At 37.4% G+C, this 16,873-nt stretch overlaps 2 non-coding genes across 2 annotated transcripts; both read right to left on the bottom strand.

The window, feature by feature from the left end:
• Window positions 1–6,494: 6,494 nt before the first annotated feature.
• Window positions 6,495–6,601, bottom strand: LOC121209194 (small nucleolar RNA R71). The gene has a single exon (XR_005904311.1). It is a non-coding gene; the product is annotated as a small nucleolar RNA R71 (small nucleolar RNA).
• Window positions 6,602–15,091: 8,490 nt separating this feature from the next.
• Window positions 15,092–15,197, bottom strand: LOC121208634 (small nucleolar RNA R71). The gene has a single exon (XR_005903766.1). It is a non-coding gene; the product is annotated as a small nucleolar RNA R71 (small nucleolar RNA).
• Window positions 15,198–16,873: the final 1,676 nt, after the last annotated feature.

Below are 16,873 nucleotides of genomic sequence, written 5' to 3'. Positions count from 1 at the left end.
ATGATTCATTTTCTCCTATAAAAATTCAAAAAACAACATTAATACTCTTATGGAAACACCCTAGAATCTCAACCATTTTTCAAAATAGTCCCCCCATTAGTTAGCTTATACTACAAGGGTCCCAAAAATACAAAAATCATCAAGAAAGATAATCAAAATCACTTACTTGTAAGGGATAGAAGTTGCTGAAATTTTGAGCTCTCAAACCCCCCTTTTTGCTGAAATTTTTGGTGGTGAAGAAAAAGATTGAAAAAGATGATAGCTAGCCTTTAGATTTATTATTTTATTACCAATTAAGTCACCTAACCTTTGACCATTCCATGAATTAAGGCTCCATGTCTAGCCGCTAACATTTTATTGGTCTATTTACTCAATAAGGACCTCTACTTTAATGTTCCATAGCTATTTGACACCTTTAGCTAGTAGAACAAAACTTTCTTACTTTATGCAATTTTTTCCTATTTCAAAATTAAGCATGCAATCACTAAAATTAATTTACCAAAAATTTCAAACACTCATATAATCATGCTATAACACATAAAATAATATAAATATAGTTTCTCTAACCTCAGATTTATGATTTTGAAACCACAATTTCCACTAGGTCCCATACGAGCATTAGAATCGAATCTGGACTTAATCGAGACCTCTAAGAATTTTTCACGAAATTACAAAATTTTTCCAAGGTCCAAGGCTCACACGCCTGTGTGGTCCAAGAGACACGCCTGTGTTAGAGGCTGTGTTCAACCTCGTGCAACTCTCTGACTTGCACACTTGGCCATGCCACACTCCTATGGTTCATTAACTTCATTCGAATTAGGTGCAGGTTTCACAAGGCCAAGACACACGCCCGTGTCCCTACCAGTGTGCCCAATTCTGAGCATTCTATTTTTCAAAATTAAGGTACAAGGGACACACGGCCTAACCACATTCTTGTGTTACCAGGCCGTGTATCAAACACGGTTTTGACACACGCCTGTGTGTCACACACGGTCTAGACACACGCCCGTGTGTCTGCCCATGTGGACAAAATGAAGCCATTTCCTAGCTTCATTTCTTACCCAAAATCAAAAACCTGCACATCGAACACTCAACTAATTCCAACCATTTCAAGCACTCCAATTGAATAAATTCATCATTCATCAATGCATGCCATTTCATGCATACACGGTTACTAACTCATCTTAGCTTAACTTAGACATTAACAACATTTGATCACATGAATTTAGCATAACACATGTGGACATATATATATAAATATACCATAATAGATTACTAAATCATATCCAAAATGAACCATTACTAGCCATTCTAATGGCTAGGTTACAAAATGACATTTCAAGCCACTATTGGCCAAGTTTCCTTATACATGCCATTACACCAAAATGATTTCACTAAATATACCAAAAATGCTAGTTGATAGTGTAACGATGCTCCAACAATCTTCCAACCTTCAAGAGCTTTTGAGCACTATAAAATAGGGGAAAAATAAAAGGAGTAAGCATTACAAGCTAAGTAAGTTCGTATAACAGAAGCTAAACTTGCCAATCTTGTTTATTAAGATCTAGGCATACAATGTTATGTTTCCATGCATTTGGCTAAATGGCCTAATCACATACATTTCATCAAACATGTTAGTCACCAAACTATTCATATAAATCAAGTAACATAGATGAGCTCATCATGCAATATTCTTTCAACTCATTATCATTTCATCTCAAAGCTCTCATGCCATGTCAAGAGTTATATGCCCGTAGAATCATTAAAATTTCGATGAAAGCTCAAGTAGTACACTCGAGGTGTACGATTCATTAATCCATCAATTCTTAATTTGAGGGTACCCCCGTAGGGTACTTAACCAAGGAACATACTCACTGCAACACCCCTTACCCGTACTCAACGCCTGAATAGGGTACGAGGCATTAACAGACTTATACACAAGTAATCATGCAGAGCCGAGACATAAAATACCATCCAAATTAAAACTTTTCATATACATTCATATTGTCCCTATAGCGAGCCTACGAGGCCGAAAACATACTTTGGGAGTGGTTCGAGACTAAATTGAGAACTTTCAAAATTTGTTATAACACTTAGAAAATTTTCATGCTTTGGAGGGTCACACGCCCGTGTGGGTAGGCCATGTGGTCTCACATGCCTGTGTCCTCATCCCATTTAACTCTCTATTTATGATGTCATCAACAAATTAGGGTCACACGGCCAAGGCACAAGCTTGTGTGCTAGGCCGTGTGTGCGATTTTATTTTCATAAATTTTTCATAAATTAGGTGTAGACTTCACACACCCTGGGCACAAGCCCATATCCCTGAGCCGCGCCCTTTACACGGCTAAGATACTTGGCCGTGTCTCTACCCTTGTGGCCAATTCTGTAACACCCCTAACCTCTATCCGTCGCCGAAATAGGGTTACGAGGCATTACCGATCAAATCACAACATAGAACATACATTTCTCAAACATGAATTCATTATCACTTAAATATCAGTCAAAAATAATTATATTGTCCCTTATAAAGCTCTGTGAGACCTTAAAACATGCTTGAAAGAGGTCTGGGACTAAACTTATAATATTTGAAAACTTTTGGAAACTTATAAAATTTTCATGCATACAGGGATTACACGCCCATGTGAACAGGCCGTGTGCCTCACACGGTCACTAGACATGCCCGTGTCACAAGCCGTGTGGAAATAGGGCACACATACTGACTTGCATCACATGTCTGAAGGCACGCCCGTGTGCCATGGCCATGTGAAATCTGGAGGGTTTACTGACTTGGGTCACACGGCAAGCCACATGCCTATGTGCCAGCCCATGTGTCACACACGGCCAATAGGCATGCCTGTGTGTCTCAGTTGTGTAACTCGCTGACTTGTTTAACTAAGTTACAGTAGACACATGGTCGAGTCACACACCCGTGTGTTCAACCATGTGGGCGAAATTAGGCTTGGTTTAGGCCACATTTCTCACCCTCCTCAGACAAACTAAAACCACATCATTTCATACCATTTCAATACATTTATAGGCAACCAAAGCACAAGGCCATTTATATTTTCACTTAACAAAGTCATAAAATAAGCCAACCCAAATGGCCAAATACACACCAACATTTACATCCTTTATGAGCCAAATCTAATGGCTAATACCATATCTTAAAACACATCATATCACTAGCATATACATGCCATATACCATATTTAAAAAGCATCAAAGGTACCAACAAGTTGATCGATAGTGTGACGGTGTTCCTGATGATCCCTGAGTCCGAGCTAGCTTCGATTATCTATAAAACAGGGAAAGAACACACAAAGTAAGCTTTAAAAGCTTAGTAAGCCATATACAAATAAAATTACCACATAAATCAACATCATTTCCATCCATAGGCAAACTATGAGTAAGTACATATAAGCTCATTGATAAGCCGTAATTTATACATATTTTTATGCCATGCTTAGCACATTTATGGATGGTTTCTCCTTAGTTTTGGTGAATTTGATGCTCTTAATCCTTTAATTTTCATGTTTTATACTTAGGTGAGCATAGGAGAGTAAAAAGAGCGAGAAATGGGTCGAAAAAGGAGAAAATTGACCCACACGGCCTGCACTTCCTCACATGGGCGTGTCACACGGTCGTGTCCATTTGGTAGGATCGAAACACGACTTACACGGGTAGAATACACGCTCGTGCCTATTCAACAGCCTTGACCACGGTCTGGAGTAATCACACACGGGTGTGCGACACGGACGTGTCCTTGCCGAGCCCAAGTATGGCCCTATTCAGAAAAGGCCACTATTGAGGGCTCTTAGGCATTCTAAATCCTATTAAACACCGGAGCAGGCACTTAGAATAGACACACGGAGTAAGAGGTAAGGAATTACTAGACGAAAGCCGATTGATCCATCTCAGAAGCCGAATTATTCGTCAAGACTGAATATCTCCCTTCAATTTCCATTCAGGGGTTTTGGGTTTTTTTTATGTTTTGTATTCATTATTCTTCTGAGATGTTTTCTTTTACAATTATGAACTAAACCCCCTAAATACCTAAGGGGAATGAAACCTAAGACAAATCTTGTTATTTTTATCTAAATTGTATGATAAATATTTGACTTGTTCTTAATTATGTGTTCTTAATTCTTGTTTTAATATTCCAGGATATTGATTCAAGTTAATGCTCTTATTCAGAGGAGGAAAAGACCCTATCTAGGAGTAAATTTTTTGTAATTAAGCAGAGTTGATTGCACGTATAGAGATAGGGTGATAAGATTTTTCTGGATTAGGGTGAAACCTAATAAGTGAATGCAACACTAGGACGTTAATTAGAAAGAGATTTCAATTAATCAACCTAGGGTTAGACATTATTAGTCTCCAGAGAGATAATAATATAACTTAGGGATTTCTACGGATCAAGTCAAATGAATAAATCGTCTAATTCAGAGTCAAATAACATGTGAAGTCTAGGTGGATTTTTCCTTGGGTATTGTCTTAATCAATCGAATTTTCCCAAAAGCTTTTCCCCAATTTCTCTCTGTGCACTCTTAGTTTAGTTAATTAGTTTAGATAAACAAATCCCTTAATTTTTAGGCTAGATAAGAAAAAGAAAGTAATTACTAGTACTCTTGGTTCCTTTGGGTTCGACAATTCGGTCTTGCTAAAGCTGTTCGATAGGTACACTTCCTTCATTGTGGTAATAGTTAGTTTCAAGAACAAATAATTATAAATTTTTACAACCTGTCGCAAATATCACGTATCAAGTTTTTGGTGCCGTTGCCGGGGAACTAGGATATTACGAACACTCAATTTTTATTACTTTAGCCGTTCAATTTTATTTGCAAATTTTTATAGTGTATGACTAGAAGAAACACGTCGGGACCATTACTGTTTGATAGTGAGATCGATTGCACAGTTCGCAGAAACTGAAGAGAAATAAGGCAAAGCTTATGATACACAGAGGAAGAGCAAGAAGACGATACTTCAACCACAACTGAGGAGATGGCTGAAAGCCAAGAAAATCTGCTACCTCCTGCGATTGCCGCTAATCAGAATCCTGCGCCATGTACTATGTATTATTATGCTAAACCTTCTTTAACAGGAACTGAATCGAGCATAGTTAGGCCTGCTGTTGTTGCAAATAATTTTGAACTAATACCTAACACCATTCAAATGATCCAACAGTTTGTTTAGTTTGATGGTTTACGGGATGGGGATCCCAACGTTCACTTAGCAAATTTCTTAGAGTTTTGTGACACTTTTAAAATCAATGGCGTTTCTGATGATGCCATTCGCATTCGGTTGTTTCTTGATAAACCATAATTTATACATATTTATATCCCATACTTAGCACATTTTATGGATGATTTTTCCTTAGATTTGGTGAATTCGATGCTCCTAGTGCCTTAATTTCATGTTTCATACTTCGGTGAGCATAGGAGAGAGAAAGGAATGAGAAACGGGCCAAAAACAAAGAAAATGGTCCAACGTACGAAATCAACACGGCCTGGACCTCCTCACACAGGAAGACCACACGACCGTGTCAATTTCGTAGAATCGAAACACGACTCACACGGGTGGACCACATGCCTGTGCTTATTTAACAGGCTTGACCACAGCTTGAAGTAATCGCACACGGGCGTGTCCCTGTCGAGCCCAAATTGAGTCCAATTCAGAAAAGGCCAATTTTGAGGGTTCTTAGGCATTCTAAAGCGTATAAATACACCCTAGAGGAGGAGGAAAAGAGGGCTACAGGGAAGGAAGCAGGGAACTGCTCAAGGAAAGCCGATTGATCCATCTCAGAAGCCGAATTCATCATCAAGACTGAAGATCTCCCCTCAATTTCCCTTGAGGAGTTTTGGGTTTTTCTTTATGTTCTGTATTCATTATTCTTCTGAGATGTTTACCTTTTTAGTGATGAAGTAAAATCCCTAAATACCTAAGGGGAATGAAACCTAAGACAGATCGATCGCACAGTTCGTAGAAACTAAAGAGAAATAAGGCGAAGCTTAAAATACATAGAGAATGAGCAAGAGGACAATATTCAAACCACCACCGAGGAGATGGCTGAAAACCAAGAAAATCTGTTACCTTCTACGATTGTTGTTAATCAAAATCCTGCTCCACGTACTATGTATGATTATGCTAAACCTTCTTTAACAGGAACTGAATCGAGCATAGTTAGACCTGCTGTAGCTGTAAATACTTTTGAACTAAAACCTAACACAATTCAAATGATACAATAATTTGTTCAGTTTGATGGTTTGCAGGACGAAGATCCCAACACTCACTTGGCAAATTTTCTGGAGTTTTCTGACACTTTCAAAATTAATGGCGTTTCTGATGATGCCATTCACCTTCGGTTATTCCCTTTTTCACTGAGAAACAAAGCTAAACAGTGGTTGAACTCGTTACCATGATGGTCAATTACTACTTGGGAACAAATGACCGAAAAATTCTTATTAAAATATTTTTCACCGGCTAAAATGGCTAAATTACGTAATGATATCTCTTCTTTTGTGCAGATGGATTTAGAGACACTCTACGATGCATGGGAGAGATATAAGGACCTTTTACGAAGATGCCCTCACCATGGGTTACCACTCTGGCTACAAGTTCAAACTTTTCATAATGGCCTGAATCCTTCGACTTGACAACTGGTTGACGCAGCTGCTGGCGGAACCATCAATAATAAAACACCTGAAGATGCCTATGAATTTATAGAGGAGATGTCACTGAATAGCTATCAGTGGCAAGTCATGAGGACAAAACCAACCAAAACAACCGGCATTTATAACGTCGATTCGATCACCATGCTCTGTAATCAGGTAGAACTCTTGAATAAGAAAGTTGGTGGTTTTCTTAGTTCTTCACAGGTTCACCCAGTAATGCAGTACGAAGCAAATGGAGGTGGATCGAGCAATTCAGAATACCCACCTTATGGCCACAACATGAAGAACGAGCAGTTAAATTACATGGGTAATAATCCTCGATCTCAAAAACAATTCTTATAGCAATACTTACAATGCAGGTTGGAGGAATCACCCAAATTTTTCATAGGGAGGCCAAGGAAATCAGAAACCACCATCCCCTCCAGGCTTTTAGCAACCACCATACCAGCAAGAGAAAAAGTCAAACCTTAAGGAGATGCTAACCAAATTCATCTCGGTGTTAGAGACACATTTTTAGAATACTGAGACGACACTCAAAAATCAACAAGCATCGATCCAAGGGCTCGAAACTCAAATTGGACAGCTGGTTAAGATGATTTCATAAAGAGCACCAGGAAATCTACCTAGTAACACCGAACCCAATCCAAAAGCACATGTGAAAGCAGTTACACTGAGGAGTGGGAAAGTGTTAGCTAAATCGGAAAAGAAGCTACAACAAGAAGCTGACAGAAGCAAAGGAGAGGAGGTAAAACCCGAAAGCAATGACAATCTAATGCCGAAGGAATATAAACCACCAATTCTATACCTAAAAATGTTGAAGAAAGACCGCATGGATGCACAATTTGGTAAATTCCTTGAACTTTTTAAACAACTACATATTAACTTACCTTTTGTTCAAGCTATATTGCAGATGCCTACATATGCAAAATTTTTAAAGTAGCTTCTAACAAACAAAAGGAAGTTTGAAGATTTATCTACAGTGGAACTTAACGAGGAATGCTCGGCTATACTCCAAAACAAACTGCCAACCAAACTAAAAGATCCAGGAAGTTTTACTAGACCCTGCTTAATTGGTAGTTTTAACGTTGATAAGGCACTAGCTGATTTAGTTTCTAGTATTAATTTGATGCCATATAAAATGTTTAAACAACTTGGTCTTGGGGAACCTAAACCCACTAGGATGAGTATTCAACTAGCTGATAGATCTGTTAAATATCCTAGGGTTATTATAGAGGACATACTTGTAAAAGTAGATAAATTTATATTCCCTATTGACTTCGTTGTGCTTGATATGGATGAAGATGTTGAAGTGCCTTTAATCTTAGGGCGTCCATTTTTAGCCGCTGCTAGGGTTGTTATTGATGTGGGTGATGGTAAAATGGTACTTAGAGTAGGTGACGAAGAAATCATTTTTAAAATTTATGATGCCATGAGATTTTCTAGGGAACAGGATGACTCAAGTTATATTATTTACTCTATTGATCATGCTGCCTAAGATTCTTTTCAGGAAATCATACATAAGGACACGTTGGAACTGTGCCATGCCCAAGGAGAGGAGATAGATGACGATGATTCTGAGAGAGGTAAAATAAAAGCTAAGCTGAACTTCAATAAATCTTTCCAAAGCCAAGCAGAATATGAGGACATTAAAGGGAACGATGATTTTAAGCAAAAACCCTCTATTGAAGAACCTCCCGAACTAGAACTCAAACAAGTACCAAATCACTTGGAATACGAATTCCTTGGAAATAATTCTATATTACTAGTTATTATTGCATCTAACTTGCAACCCAAGAAGAAAGAAGAATTAATCCAAGTATTAAAAGAACATAAAAAGGCCATAGCTTGGAAAATTTCTGACATTAAAGGGATCAACCCTTCTTTTTGCACCTACAAAATTTTAATGGAAGATGAATATAAACCCTGTGTTCAAGCTTAAAGATGACTGAACCCCAACATGAATGAAGTTGTTAAAGCTGAGGTAATTAAACTTCTAGATGTTGGAATTGTTTATCCTATTTCTGATAGTTCTTATGTAAGTCTAGTGCAAGTTGTTCCTAAGAAAGGAGGCATGATTGTGGTAGCCAATGAGAAGAATGAACTAATTCCAACCAGGACTGTCACAGGTTGGAGAATTTGCATTGACTATAGGAAGCTAAATGATGCCACGAGAAAAGATCACTTCTCCTTGCCATTCATTGACCAAATGTTGGAAAGACTATCAGGGCACATGTACTACTGCTTCGTAGACGGACTATCTGGCTATTTCCAAATCCCAATAGCTCCTGAAGATCAGGAAAAAATGGCATTCACATGTCTATATGGTAAATGCCCTTTGGATTATGTAATGCTCCTGCTACGTTCCAGCGCTACATGATGGCCATCTTTGACGAACTCGTAGAATATATCGTGGAAGTATTTATGGATGATTTCTCGGTATTCAGTAACACTTTCCATCTTTGCCCTGAAAATTTAAAATGAGTTCTAATAAGATGTGAGGAAACAAACCTTGTACTTAATTGGGAAAAATGTCACTTTATGGTTCAAGAAGGTATTGTGCTAGGACATAAAATTTCTAGTAAAGGGATTGAGGTTTATAAATCTAAAGTCGAAGTCAATGAATTACCTCCTCCTAGTTCAGTTAAAGCTATTAGAAGTTTTTTAGGACATGCTGGGTTTTATAGAAGATTTATTAAAGATTTTTCTAAAATAGCTAAGCCTTTGACCAAATTACTAGAAAAAGATATGCTCTTTAATTTTGATCAGGAATGTTTAGAAGCATTTAATACTCTAAAGGATAAATTGATTAATTCTCCAATTATAATAGCACCTGATTGGAATTTACCTTTTGAACTAATGTGTGATGCGATTGACTTTGCAGTAGGTGTTATTTTGGGACAATGAAGAAAAGCACTTTCAACGTATTAATTATGTTAGCAAAATTTTGACAGCCGCACAGAAGAACTACACCACCATGGAGAAGAATTGTTAGCTGTGGTTTTTTCATTCGATAAATTTAGGCCATATCTATTATTGTCTAAAGTTGTCATTTATACTTACCATTCTGCCCTTCGCTACCTGTTAACTAAGACTGATGCAAAACCTCGACTCATTTGATGGATTTTGTTATTGCAAGAATTCGACTTGGAAATTCTAGATAAGAAAGGAGCAGAAAATCTCGCTGCTAATCATTTATCTAGGCTTGAAAATTCAAGTACCAAAGAGCTAGATGAAGTGGAATTAAATGATTTGTTCCCTGAAGAAAAATTTTTTGTTATTTCTGACTCGGAGGTACCTTGGTTTGCAGACATCGCGAATTTTTTAGCCGCTAACATTATCCCAAAACGGTTGACACATCAGAAAAAGAAACGATTCTTTACTGATGTGAAAAAATACTTTTGAAAGATCCTTTTCTTTTCCATATATGTCCAGATCAAGTCATTCGGCGATGCGTTACAAGAACAGAAGCATTAAAAATCTTGGAACATTGCCACTCAAGACCAGTTGGGGGACATTACGGTGTAAATAAGACCGCACATAAAATACTTGAATCAGGTTTTTATTGGCCCACCTTATTCAAAGATGCCAACAGGTATGTTATTTCTTGTGACAAATGCCAAAGGACAGGTAATATCTCTAACCGTGATGAAATGCCTTAGACATATATGCTTTCATGTGAAATATTTGTTGTTTGGGGTATCGACTTCATGGGTCCATTCCCTATTTCGTTTGGAAATAAATACATCTTAGTAGCTGTCGATTATATGTCTAAATGGGTTGAAGCCCAAGCTCTACCTACAGATGATGCTAGAGTAGTGGTACATTTCCTTAAAAAACTTTTCTCTCAATTTGGAACACCTAGATTAATCATCAGCGATAGGGGGACTCATTTCTGTAACGCCCAATTTGGAAGGACCCTCAAGAAATATGGAGTTTACCACGGAACAGCTACCCCTTACCACCCTCAAACTAGTAGCCAAGTCAAAGTGACAAATCGAGAACTTAAATGTATCCTAGAAAAGACGGTAGGATTAAACAGGAAAGATTGGGCAATGAAAGTAGATGACGCATTATGGGCCTATAGAACTGCTTTTAAAACCCCCATAGGAACATCACCATACAAACTCGTTTATGGAAAAATTTGTCATCTACCATTTGAGTTAGAACACAAAGCATTCTGGGCTATAAAATTTCTAAACTTTGATCCCAAACTTGCAGGTGAAAACAGATTGATGCATTTAAACGAGTTAGACGAATGGCGAACCTATGCATATGAAAATTCAAGACTATACAAGGAAGCAATGAAACAATGCCATGATGCTCGGTTAAAATAAAATAAACAATTTGAAGTTGGAGATCTTGTACTATTATATAACTTGAGACTCAAATTGTTCCTTGGGAAGCTTAAATCACAATGGTTAGGTCTGTTTGTAGTCAAAATAGTTTTCCCATACGGCACTGTAGAAATAAGTCACCCCTTGCAAGGTACTTTCAAAGTAAATAGACATCGCCTCAAACCTTACAACGGTGAGAAATTTAAAGATGACGGGGATGAGGTACGGCTCCACGAATCTCCTTAAGTATACTCACACGGTAAAGTCTAGCTTAGACTTTAAATAAGCACTTCTCGAGAGGCAACCCGAGCACCAACAATATTACTTCTTTTAAATTTTAGTTTTTAAAATCTAAACGTACTAACCAAGTCATTGAACATAGGCCTTTTCAGAACCACACAGCCAGGCACACGGGCGTGCCGTTGGCCATACACATACCACGTGATGGAACATGGCCGTGCGATACGGACGTGAGAAAACAGGGCCAAAATTTCTTCCCCGACACGGGATGCGATAGTAGACACGGCCGTGCGACATGGTCGTGGGCAAAACTACCAAAATAACACTGGTGTTCCACACGCCTGTGTTTTGAAATCGTGGTTAAACCTGTCAATTTAACACGGGCATGGGAGAAGCAAAAGGATATCGGTACGGCCGTGCAACATGGTCGTATACACCAATGCATCTAATTTTGAAAATTATGAAACGCACGGGCTGAGCTTAGAGCACACGGGAGTGCCCCATGGTCGTGTGCCCTAATTTCTCTATAAACACCTATTATTTATTTTATTTTGTTTTTATCTCTATATTTTGAAATTATTATTTTTTATTTCCTCTTAATACTATTTTATCCTGAGTTTTTACAATTTTTATTCTTCAGCTATTTCATTACGAGTAATTATGCATCAGTATACCTCTTAAAGAGTTTCTGATCTTATCACAGTTATAAAGAGCTCCTCAGCTCATCATGACATAGGAACTAAAAACTCCACCGGGAAAGGTTCTCCACGACTACCATGTCCTGCTCGATCATGACCATAGACAACTTGAGATATAATATTCTTTTGGCGCAACATTTATGGAACCCAACCTCTACCACCACCAGAGTATCCTCCTCCACTCTCACGCTGATTATTATTCGAAAAACCAATTCAAGGAGTTTATCCATCATTCAGGAAGTTTGAGTTCATCCATCATTCAGGAAGTTTCACTTCTCTCTCTATCTTATGATTCTAAATCTATCTTTTTTAATATATCTACCTTTGTACATTGAGGGCAATGTACATCTTAAGTGTGGGAGGTCTTTTATATCGTTATTCAAAATCCCTGAATTTTGTCTTATTCTCATGTGATCTTCTCATGCCATGATTAGAACGGATTTTGATTAATTTATGATTTTTATTGATATGTCTTGAATAAAACATAGGCATTTATGCATTGATTGTTTAAACTTTAAGACATTAAGGAATCAAGTGTGATAAGTTGATTTTTGAAGAATTAAAAACTTTTAGGTTGTTTCCCCAAGTTTAGGTATTATTTTGAGTTGGAATTCACAAGTTTAAACATAAAAAAGCCATAATTTTTGTGAGATCTTGAGCCTTCAGAGCATCTATTATTTCTTTCGTGCTCACTTTCATTATGAGTGCATCAGTATTGAATTGTTATTTCAGAACTTGCTTGATTATGCATGTCAAGACCACACCATTTGATTTGATATGTCAAAATGATAAAGACACTTAGATTTAACCCACTCACTCCATAAAAGCATACCTTCACAATTAACCCTTAGTGAACCCCCTTAAGCCTAACAACTCATTCATTAATTTACCCTCAATATTAACGCATAACTCATTATTGTTGAAATCCCCTAAATTAATTTGATACCTATTTTTGTTGAGATTTGAGTTGGAATAGTTGCTTAGCTATGTTTTATTCTATTTTGTAATTCGATTTGCTCTAAAAAATTAATAAAAAAAATACATGTATACATATTAGTAGTAGTGATCTTCTGAGCTAAAGAAGTTAAATTCCATATTCTGAAAGAAGCTCTATTGTACGCAATTGATGACTAGTCATTTTTCTAGTTAGGGAATTTTTCAATTCAATCTTGATTCTAACCCTTTCTTTCAACTTGTGAGCACACCCTCTAACCAAATCCACGTTACAGCCCTCTAAATACCTTTTGATTGATGTTTCATCTCAATTTATAGTGGTAGAGATTTGATTTTCATGCAAGCCTATGGTAATGACTCTTCGTTATTGACTATTAACTGCTTCAGTTCTTGTCCTTAAACACCTCAAGTGATTTGAGTGAATCTTTAGTGAGGATGTGAAACTCTGTGATATTTTGAATCAAAGGTAATTACTTAGACGAGGGGAGACACCTTTGTTTTAATGATAAAATACTCAACTTGGAATGTTTGAAACTTTGATGTTCTTTCTGAATTTTCAATGTATGATTACCTATGGATTATTTTGAGTTATTATCGATAGAAATTATAAGTTGAGAAGAATTTATTTTGATTATGAGTTGAGGATTTTGCTTGAGGACAAGCAAATGCTTAAGTGTGGGGGTATTTGATAAACCGTAATTTATACATATTTCTATCCCATGCTTAGCATATTTTATGGATGATTTTTCCTTAAACTTGGTGAATTTGATGCTCCTAATGCCTTAATTTCATGTTCTATACTTAGGTGAGCATAGAAGAGTGAAAGGAACGAGAAACAGGCCAAAAATGGAGAAAATGGTCCAACGTACAAAATCAACATGGCCTGGACCTCCTCACACGGGTAGACCACACGGCCGTGTCAATTTGGCCGAATCGAAGCACGACTCACACAGGTGGACCACATGCCCGTGACTATTTAATAGGCTTGACCACAGACTGAAGTAATCGCACACAGGCGTGTCACACGGGCGTGTCCCTGTCGAGCCCAAATTGAGTCCAATTCAAAAAAGGCAAATTTTGAGGGTTCTTAGGCATTCTAAAGCCTATAAATGCACTCTAGAAGAGGAGGAAAAGAGGGCCACAGAGAAAGAAGTAGGGAACTGCTCAAGGAAAGCCGATTGATCCATCTCAGAAGCTGGATTCATCATCAAGACTGAAGATCTCCCCTTAATTTCACTTCAGGAGTTTTGGGTTTTTCTTTATGTTTTGTATTCATTATTCTTCTGAGATGTTTACCTTTTTAGTTATGAACTAAAACCCCTAAATACGTAAGGGGAATGAAACCTAAGACAGATCTTGTTATTATTATCTGAATTGTATGATAAATATTTGACTTGTTCTTAATTATATGTTCTTAATTCTTGTCTTGATATTCTAGGATATTGATTCAAGTTAAGCTCTTATTCAGAGGAAGAATAGCCTTGTTTAAGAGTACATTTTTCATAATTAAGCGGAGTTGATTGCGCGCCTAGAGATAGGGTGACAATATTTTGCCGGATTAGGGTGAAACCTAATAAGAGGATCCATAGATCGAGTTAATGCAACCCTAGGGAGTTAATTAGAAAGAGATTTCAATTATTCAACCTAGGGTTAGATGTTGTTAGTCTCGAGAGGGATAATAATATAACTTAAGGATTTCTACAGATCAAGTCAAATGAATAAATCGTCCGATTCAGAGTCAAATAACAAGTGAAATCTAGGTGGAGTTTTCCTTAGGTATTGTCTTAATTCAATCATTTTTCCACAAGTATTTTCCCCAAATTTCTTTTTTGTGAGTTCTTAGTTTAATTAATTAGTTGGATAAACAAAACCCTTTAATTTTTTAGGCTAGATAATAAAAAGGAAGTTAATACTAGTACTTTTAGTTCCTTTGGGTTTGATAATCTAGTCTTGCTAAAGCTATACTATTGTTTGATAGGTACACTTGCCTTCATCGTGATAATAGTTAGTTTCAAAAGCGATTCATTATAAATATTTAAAACCTGTCATGAATATTGCGTACCATTTCCCTTTTCGTTGAGGAATAAGGCTAAATAATGGTTGAACTCGTTACTACGAGGGTCAATCACTACTTGGGAACAAATGATCGAAAAGTTTTTATTAAAATATTTTCCACTGGCTAAAACAGCCAAATTACATAATGTTATCTCCTCTTTTGTATAGATGGATTTAGAAACACTCTACGATGCATGGGAGAGATATAATGATCTATTGAGCAGGTGCCCTCACCATGGGTTACCACTTTGGCTACAGGTTCAAACGTTTCACAGTGGCCTGAATCTTTCGACTCAACAGATGATTGATGTAGCAGCTGGCAAAACTATCAATAATAAGACATCTGAGGATGCTTATGAATTTATAGAAGAGATTTCACTTAATAGTTATCAGTGGCAAGTCATGAGGACAAAACCAACGAAAACAGCCGGCATTTTTAACGTCGATTTGGTCACCATGCTCTCTAATCAGGTAGAACTTTTGAATAGAAAAATTGACGGTTTTCTTAGTTCTTCATAGGTTCACCCAGTAATGTAGTGCGAAGCAAGTGGAGGTGGATCAAGCAATTCAGAATACCCACCCTATGGCCACAACATGGAGAACGAGCTGTTAAATTACATGGGTAATAATCCTCGATCTCAAAATAATCCTTATAGTAATACTTACAATGAAGGTTGGAGAAACTACCAAAATTTCTCATGGGGAGGCCAAGGGAATCAGAGACCACCACCTCCAGGCTTTCAACAACCACCCTACCAACAAGAGAAAAAGCCAAACCTTGAGGAGATGCTAACAAAAATCATCTCGGTGTCAGAAACTCATTTTTAGAATACCGAGACAGCACTTAAGAATCAACAAGCATCAATCCAAGGGCTCGAAACTCAGATAGGTCAGCTCGCTAAATTGATATCTGAAAGACCACAAGGTAGCCTACCGAGTAACACTGAATCTAACCCAAGGAGTAGCTCAATGCAATTACCATTCAAGATGAGGAAGGGTTACTTGCACCTGAACCAGAATCGAGGCAAGAAACTACTGTAAGTAAAGGTAAAGGTGAGGTGGACCACAATGACCAGAAACCGGTAAGTAAAGAGTACAAACCTCGTGTGCCATATCCCAACGCAACAAGGAAAGACCGCACAGATGGACAATTTGGTAAATTCCTTAAATTATTAAAGAAGTTACATATTAACTTACTCTTTTATTGAAGCTCTTTCGTAGATGCCAAACGCAGTCAAATTCCTAAAAGAGCTCTTAACAAATAAGCAGAAGTTGGATGAGGCGTCGCATGTGGAACTAAATGCGGTTTGCTCAGCCATACTGTAGAATAACCTCGTGAACAAATTAAAAGATCCAGGGAGTTTTACGATTCCCTGTTTATTTGGTAGCCTAGGTGTTAATAATGCTTTGGCTGGTTTAGGGGCTAGCATCAATGTTATGCCTTACAAAATGTTTAAGCAACTAGGTCTTAGGAAACCCAAACAAATTGGGATGAGTATTCAATTAGCCGAAAACAATAAGATTTCCTAGAGGGATTATTGAAGATGTACTCGTTAAAATTGACAAATTTATATTCCCAGTTGATTTCGTTGTTCTAGACATAGAGGAGGATAGTAACGTTCTTTTAATTTTAGGGAGGCCCTTTTTAGCAACTGCTAAAACAATAATTGATGTTGGCACAGGTGAACTCATACTTCATGTGGGAGACGAAACAATCACCCTTCAAGCTCATAATACGAGTAACACATCAAAACTTGAAGGTGGTTGTATGAATCATTCTACTAAAACTGAGCATGTGGTGAACCTACTTTGCAGGAAATAAGTTCGAAGAACCTATATGATCTATGTTCAAGCAACAACAAAAGGACCTATCTATGAAGAGCAAAGGCTACAAATCAAGGAACTAGATGAATGGCGG

This window comes from Gossypium hirsutum, chromosome A10, assembly GCF_007990345.1.
Source record: "Gossypium hirsutum isolate 1008001.06 chromosome A10, Gossypium_hirsutum_v2.1, whole genome shotgun sequence".
Classification (NCBI taxonomy): domain Eukaryota; kingdom Viridiplantae; phylum Streptophyta; class Magnoliopsida; order Malvales; family Malvaceae; genus Gossypium; species Gossypium hirsutum.
The sequence above is the reverse complement of the archived record's forward strand: the minus strand, read 5'-3'. Positions and strand labels throughout refer to the sequence as shown.